This window comes from Gossypium hirsutum, chromosome A08 (genome assembly GCF_007990345.1).
Source record: "Gossypium hirsutum isolate 1008001.06 chromosome A08, Gossypium_hirsutum_v2.1, whole genome shotgun sequence".
NCBI lineage: Eukaryota > Viridiplantae > Streptophyta > Magnoliopsida > Malvales > Malvaceae > Gossypium > Gossypium hirsutum.
This window is the reverse complement of record NC_053431.1, coordinates 9622890-9631762: the sequence shown is the minus strand read 5'-3', so window position 1 is coordinate 9631762 and position 8873 is coordinate 9622890. Positions and strand designations below refer to the sequence as shown.

Sequence of the window (8873 nt, the reverse complement as noted above, 5' to 3'; positions counted from 1 at the left end):
CATGACACTATAGTAACTACGCAATCATTAATTTGATAAGCATTAATATAAAAGCAATCTGCAATTTAGATCTTGATGTTTTTCTCTTTCTCATGTGCAGTAGCTTCTTTGATGGTGAATGTTAAATCTAAGCGTTCTTAATCGTAAGATTAAAGCAGTTACAAAAGGAAAAATATCCAGTTAAGGCAGTCCAAACCGAATATAATGGTCTAATAAGATTGGAAAGGAAGAAAATTATAGATGACATTTCCCACGAACTATGAAGAACAGAAGCAAAAACTCTTTACAAAATGTTTTCTTAGGTATGCTGCTTTCCCTCCTTTTCCCTTCCTTTATATATTTCTTATGGGATGGAGAGACAAACACAAGAGGCAAAAACAAGAGAACCAATAAAAAACCACAAACCACTCACGATATTTTACAATAGGAGCCAATGTTACAGCCTCCAAAACCTCACAAGCCATTGTTGCTAGCTTGTAGCCTTGGATTGCAAAATATGCACAAGATACCATAAGATATCCAGTCGATGCATAACTCTGTTCTTCCCCTGCAATGTGTTCAGAAAAGGGAAGCAAAATTATAAGAGGATTAAAAGTTGAATTGTTTGGAATGCAATTCATACTGCATGGAGCTTAGGAGGTATAGCTTATAATATATTCGATGTATAAATTTCATAAATATCAAGAGGAAGCAAATAACATGTTCCACCAGCATCTCCTGTGTATGTTTTGGGCAGGCACGTAACTGATAGAAAACACAGACCACAGCCTCAGATGCAAAGACAAGAACACATTACAAGAGGTTGATCATGTCCTCTTGATTACATTTTTTCCTTTTCTGTTTTTTTGGTCTGACACAATTGCTTCCATCAGTGTATGAAATTTAGACATCAATCTTCAGCACCCAGAATGTAGGAGATGGAACTTTGAAATTTACGAATTAGCAAGCAATGCTTGGATCTTGTGCCAGGAAATACTAAACAAATAAAGATGGACATTTAGATGCCCAAATTATCCTACAGAAGGGAAATAAAATTCATGTGCAAGCCTTAATATGCCAGACAATTCATCGTAGAGAATAAACCCTACCTCAACCACAAACCATATACAAGTCTTCTCACCATGTGCTTCTGTAATCCCTTTAAGATTGTCAGGCCCAAGCTTCTGATTGCCTCTGCTATCTCAAGAAAATGACTACATTCCTCACACAACAGCTGCATGGATCAACTAAAATACTTAAAACACCGAGAACAATAATAATAATAATAATGAGTAAAAAGTGAAATTTTATCTTGTTTCATTGGATATAAAGTCTCATCTTGACTGTACGAAAGCTATGGTGTCACATTCTCATAGAATCACCCTTCGTTATTCACTTAACTCTTCTTAATTTTCTAACATATTTCTGATAGACCGATACCAGTGACATAATGAACAAAATTCTAAATAACATAAATCATTAACTTGACAAACAATAACTATAACCAGTAAACAATGACAAAACTTCCTACATTACACTTAGCAGTGAACCCACCAATTAAATGATAACTTAACAAACAATAACTACAATACCATCTACTGGAACAGTTCTCATGAACCTACACAGACCCTATACGCACCTCTACAAGCATCTGCCCATTTTTGTTTATATTTCCACTATGATTGAGCAAACTTTTAGAGGCTTCCCACTTCCACTGCCCAGCTTGAACCTTGATCATAATTGGATGATCCAAGCATGCCAGCTCCCTTTTGATGCATCTACAAGAATCAAAAGAAGACGTTCACTGACAGAACAAAACATGGTATGCTCTTGTTTATGATCAGTGTTTCCACCAAGTCTTATTAATTTTATACCAACAACTTCGGACAAGTTCTGGCACTAAGAGGCACTTGAAAAATCATGACAAAACTTGATTTCAGCTTGTGATCATTAATTATGCTGCCATTACATGAAAAAGGACAATAATCTATAAATATGTCTACAAGCCCCTAAAGAGAAATTCTAGCAAAACTCGAATGAGTTCATTTAATTCATATGCCCCAATAATTGAAAATGATCATGGAGAACTTCCCAGTTTCTAATTTACTGAGTCACAAAGATCATTAACCAGTAAATGGCATGACAATTTACCTTTGATTCAGCACATTTACCAAGCTTGTCAGCATGCTTAGTGATACCTTGAAGAAAGACCATGTGCTTGATTGTGCGCTCCAGCAATGAATCAATACTGCACTGTAGATTTTCTTGAAATTTAGCAGACTGACATTTATAAGGGTATAAACAGCAACCATCAGAATCCAACACTCATCTAAACAGCAAGAAATTACCTTTGCTCCATTAGGCACAAGCTCCCTCAGCTCCTTAATCCGATCTTGAATGAGTTGTCTGTCCCTTGGTCTAGGCCTGGGATTTTCACCAGGTCTAGCCCTCTTTTGTTGTTCTTAGCTGGCTCTGAGGACTTCTCAAACTGCTTGGAATTGCTAGGGCATGTTGAAGAATAGGCTTTTGAAGACATTGATCCGCATATCTCCGATGAATTCAGACAGTGCTGTTTGCTATCTTCCACGAGAGAGGACTTATTAATTGAATAACCTGCTGAATTAACAGTACACTTTGTTAGGCTTGAAGGCTCAGAAGTATTTCTGGTTATCAACGACAATTGTGCTGATCTACAAAAAGATCCCTCACTTCTCATATCACTGCCACTATGGCAAACATTTGCCACTACAGCTTCGAGGAGATTTTCTGAGCCAGATTCAAAAGTCAGCTGGCTGCAGCTCATCCCCTCTTGCATTTCAATATTGGCCCCAGCTTCTGCATTATCTACCTGGCTATCAGCATAGAAACCATTCCTCAAAAAGGCTGGTCCAAGTGCTTCAAAAAGCTCACAGCCAGCAGAAAACTTTAAGGAAGGGTTTATTGAGTCCATGTCAATTAAATCATTTTGATTCCCCAACTTCTTTGAATTATTTTGAAATTTTATGTCTGAAGATTTGGGTATGTCCAGCACCTCCTTTGGATAAGGACTCAAACTACTCGGCTTAACCGTATCATTAAGTGCAGAGCTAAGGAAGTTTGAGGAGTAGCATGCATGACCAGCTCCATACTGTTCAGCTTGAAATGCAACATTAAATAAATTTATGCCATTCACAGCAGGACTGTTAGCATAGACATTTTCTGGTTCCAAACTCATTTTTTTCCACCCATTAGTCACCCCTTTACATGCCTCATTATTTATCGAATGCCTCCCCAACTGATTTTGATGCTCCAAGTTGGAATCACTCGCTATTGAGGACAGCTGAAGCCCTTCATGCTTATTCTCCACTTCAGTTGCCCCTTCGGGAATATTACTGGACAGTGGAAGAACAAATGAGCTATCACTGTACTTTGGGGATGTGAAAACCCAGGCAATAAACCATCTGGTCCATCTTTTTGTACAGCATTATCTAAAGGAATAACTTCTGAATCTAGTAATTTTGCTGGAAAACCTTGCTGCAAAATAAAGAGCAGAAACTATTATTACCATATAATATATTTTTTGAATAAAGAGTGGGAAATTAAAAAAATGCTTCATAAACATATGCACATGTAGTTATGTACAAGGTCACACGCGTACACACTAACATAAAGAAAGAAGCAGAAAGTGAAAAAGTAAATCATACCTTAAATAATAAATTTTTCATACTACATTCTATTGAGCTGGCTATATGCCCTACGGAAGAATCTTGAAGAGCAAAAAATACTTTTCTGATGTGACTCACCAGCTTCACATCCTCATACACCTGCTCCATTCAATAAATAAAACTAGAATAAAAATACAGTCCAAACTATAAGCTTGAAAATTTAGAGTATTGACATCATAATATACTAATGACAATAAAATACAACTCTGGAGAAGCTTCAAATTGAAGCACCAATATATAGCAAGTAGAAAATCTACTAGAACCTAACGAATACCTGAACGCATAAAAAGTGCACACTAAATAATTGAAACTGAATAATAAATTATTTAGGGTTTTGCCATATTAAGACATGCTTAATAACTCTTTATCATGTAAAAAATGACTTCAACAAATTAAGTCATGAATGTCTCTTACCATAATGTTTGCTGTATTCCATTTAAAATAAACAAAAAGAAAGTATAGAGTTGAGAATTCTAAGAACAAGAAAATAGACCAGTAATAGAAATAATGCAAAAAGTGTATGAAAATTACAAGGATCAACCAACACAAAAATACTACATATCAAAATCTAAATACTTCATCGACACTGACTCAAAAGTAATAACATCTTTCAAGCCAGCAAGATACATTTGTACAAACAAAAATCTCAGAATGTTAAAGATATCCATCCCAGACCCTCAAAGTTGATACGCAGATGAGCATTGATAAAGTAGAAATACATCAACATAATTGGAAGTCATCTTACTTTATTCAAGGAGCCAAGTTGCACAACTCCATGTGGACCAACAGGAATAACAACAACGGTCTACAAGGAAAAATGCAAATACTTCTATTAACAGAGTAACCATATATATATAAGAAGGAAACTAAATTCTAGATAAAAGACGATTTTTTACTACATTTTGAAGCGCATTTACTTCTAAACTCTCAATAGACAAATTAAGAGAGTTAAATCTTATATTCTCTATAAATTAAGGTCAAATAAACAAGCTCAAGTAATTGTAAAATTGAAGTGGAGTAAAATCCCTTCACTAAATTATAAGCTCTCCCACAAAGATTTTGACCTTTTACCGAGAAACCTAACCAGTTGTTGACACCCATGTGTTGAACCAAGGTAATCATCAAAATAATTACATTGCAATGCAAATATTTTTAAGTGGAGGAAAATGCATACATACCCTGATCCCTGATGCAAATTGACTTTGCCAACCATCACATAACTGAAATTCAAACCCAATTAAGGCAGAAAAGAGTATGAGAGCAATGAAACAAAATATCAAAATCAACTATGAAACAGTATGTTTGCTATCATTACTTGGTAAAGTTCATCACCTCAAACAATAAGCAGTAGCTGTTAACATGCTTATCTGCAAATATCCATTGATGATTTCCAGAAGCTGCCACTTGCCCGACAATCCTGTAAAAAAAGGATGAGTACTAACTAGAGTTGTTGCATAAGCTACATGTACTAACTGAGATTGTTTGCTCAACGCACACTTAGAAAAATGGTGCACAAGGATTTAAAGGGCACAAAACCCTATCTTTGACCTGATGCATCCGGGTATCCTTTTTTAACTATTGCATTAAAAATGCCAAAATCATGCCAAAAACTGAACAAAAACTTAGTTATCACTTATCAGTGGATGGAACCATACCCTTCCCCTAGAGAATATACATGATAAGACATTTTTGCCACAGATAAACCAAGGGTGTCATGTGAATAGCGTCCAGAGTGCAAGCTTCTATTGTATCATGGAAACAATGATTTGCCAGAGGATCAAGTTGGTCAAGGTTGTCATAGTATGCATCCTCCCAAGTCAGCACCCTGCAATAACGCAATACTAAGAATAACACTCAAACAAACACATAATTGTATTTTCACCATAGGCCAATGGAATATCCCACACGATAGGAGGTAAACAGATTAACTATTAATTTATCTCCCCTGATGATCTCAGTATGACATTTGATGTTAACATCATAGGGGAAAAAAGAGAATCCATCCTGAACTAATCAAATGGTATTGGCCCTTTTTTTTTCTTTCTTTCTCGATAAAAAGGAATTAAAGCTAAAAGCAAGTGTGCTAATTTCAGGAACTTCTACAACGTTGGCAACTTGAATTAAATACTAGAAATAGAGGGGTAAATGGAAGAAAACAAGCATGTGCGAATTATATCCTATGCCAATTTCCGGGGTCAAAGCCATTCCAATCCGACTTAAGAACAAGTCAACTTACAGCGAACTAAAAATAACCAAAACCTCAATTCATCTTACATAAGAAAACTCCAAATAATTAGATGCAGATGCACAGAAACTCCAAATTAGCTGACCCCAAGGAGCGTGACAACATGTTCATACTCTTTTTTTTTTTTGCAATCTATGCTAAGAAAAGAAATACTGCAAATAATCAATTAAACAAATATGATGATCAACTTAAACAAAGAACGAAAAAGAAAAAAAAATGAAAGAGGAATTGTACTGACATTCGAGCACGATGCTTAAGCTTCCAAAAGACGGCGTACTTCCACTCAGTATTGAGGCAGAGACTTCTCAATAGCTGCTGCAACCGACATCCACTTGTACTGCTAGCCATCTCTATTTCCCCTCAACAAAGGATTCAACTTTTTTTTATTCTGTTCAAAAGCGCCCCTCACTCAACCTAAAAAACAGCAAATTTTCAATCAAAACCAACCCCCACAACCTAAGTTTTTTTCTCTGTTTGCAGCAAAGCCCCTAGCTTCCTCTGTAAGAACCTCTTCCAGCCTGTTTTCTCCTCAATCCCGCTCGCGGTTTAATCGACGGTCTCACCGTTGCCAACAACAGACTATCCGTTCCCATTCCCTCTCTAACCAAGAAGGAAAAGAAAAAAAGAAACAGACTAATATAACTTTCGCCGCAGAAGCCGATTACAAGATCAAACTTGTGAGATCAATCATGACACTCTCATGCAATAACTCCGTTTAAGCTCTGCATTTGACCATCTTTTTTTTTTTGGCTAAAGGATGAGAAACTTTTTTTCCAGTCGTCGAATAGAGAAATGAGAAACTATAGAGAGCGACAAGATATTGCAGAAAGATCTAACTTATATCAGACGACATGGATGAGAACTCGTGAAGATCAATTTTCCGGTTTTTTTCAAAAATAAAATTGCGACACAAGAAAGAAAATTAGCGCAGATTCAGCAGGGAATTGAACTAGTAGAAGCAAAAGAAACAAAAAGAAAAAAAAAAAAGAGATGATCAAAGCTTAAAGAACTCTTCGATTGCAGCTTTCAACAAAAATCGAACTCAAGCTCTATACTTGTCGCATTTTTATGGGTCAGCTTGCCTTTTTCTTTTTTCTTTCCTTTTTTTTTCGTTTTAAATAAATCAGCAACTTTTTGACGAAACTGGGCGCTGCGTAACTTATAATATCCTGCGCTCATTGGAGCTCCTTTTATTAGTCTACGCAGTAGGCGCATTTAGTGACTTCCACTAGGTTAATAAAGTGTTTATTTAAGAGTAAATTCACCCAAGTTATTAAACTATTAGTAATTTATTTTTAATATTTAACTTTAAAAAGTTAAAAATGGTCACTAAAAATTGAAAATTTTTATTTAAGTACTGAACTATTTGAAAGTCTTTATTTAAGTCACTAAGTCATTAAGTTTTTTTTTAAGTCCAGCTAGCTAGCTCCAAGTGACATTCAACTATTGATAGGTGAATCATTACCCATTGACAAGTAGAATATACCTAGTCAAGTCGACCTGATGGTCAATTTGGAGATTGAAGAAAAAATTATTTTATTTTGGTTCACAATTCATGATATTCAAAGTTATTCATAAAAAAATAAACTGTAGAAGAAAAAGGAAGAGAGTTTCAATTGGCATAGTTGTGGAACAAAGAAATCATAAAATACGATTTTAATAGCTAGAGCTTAAATGAAAACTTTTGAATATTTAGTACCATTTAATTTTTTAAATTAATGATAAAGTAATTATAATAATTTAATTATCTTAGCTGCATATACCTTTTTAAAAGATCATGAGGGTGTGTTTATTCAAACTATGTGGTAATGTAAGATTCTAAAATGATTTGGATTCCAAATATTACCTGAGCAAATTAATAATATAGGATAATCTCAACATCACATCTTCCTCGAAAATAAGATTTGAGATTATGATGGCTTTATAACAATTTACCTTTTTCTTTATGTTATTTATTATAGTTTGGCTTCTTTGGATGTGTGTGAATAGAATATACACATTAAAAAAAAGTAAACTAGACTAGAGGTGATCCAATTATAGGTTTTTTTTTCACCTGAATTTTTTTTAAATTAGTCATAATATGAGTTTATTTCTTTTTATTCATTTAATTATGATTTGATAAAAAACCGTATAATAATAAATTTAGTCCTCAACTTTTATATATTATATTGATTAGTTATAATTTAAAAAATAACCTTCAAATTTACAATATCTCGATTATCCTAATTCTAAAAAATTAAAAAATATATACAAAAATACATAAATATTTTTAAAATAATAAGCTTAAATTTTATATTAATATTAATTAAAAATAATTATATTGTTCCCTCTCTCTTTCCCCCACCATCCCACCCAACTCTCCCCCCTTTTCACTACACCATTCTCTTTTCTTTTCATCTCTATTTCTCCCTTAGTGTTAAATTTTGCAGCACATTTCCAGCACAACATTGCCAAAACCATTTCCCTTGATGGACTGCAAATAACATCGGAGTGTTTATAGAATGTGTGTATATATATATATATACACGTGCTTTGGCTTTGTTGATTGATTTGGGGAGGGGAGGGTTATTTTTTTATTTAATATTAATATAAAATTAAATTTATTATATTTTTGAAAAATTAGTGTTTTATATATTTCTTTAATTTTTCTAGAGCTAGGTCAAATTGAGATTATTATAAATTTGAGGGTTATTTTAGAAATATGACTAAATAATATAATATTAAAAGTTAGGCTAAATTTTAATCATACAAATTTTTAAATCCCTCCCATTAGACATTTGATGGAAATTAATGGAAATGGACAAAACAATCTCGATTATGGTGACCAATTTAAAAATTGAAACCCATAGTCGGTGAATATTTAAAAAATTTATAATTAGTTGACAAAAAAAAAGATGAGTTTATCCTATAAATATTATGATAAAGTTTAGAAAGATTAATGAAAT

The 8873-nt window shown here is 33.8% G+C and overlaps 1 pseudogene; it reads right to left on the bottom strand.

The window, feature by feature from the left end:
• Positions 1-225: 225 nt before the first annotated feature.
• On the bottom strand, positions 226-6624 carry LOC121204988 (transcription factor bHLH155-like; annotated as a pseudogene).
• Positions 6625-8873: the final 2249 nt, after the last annotated feature.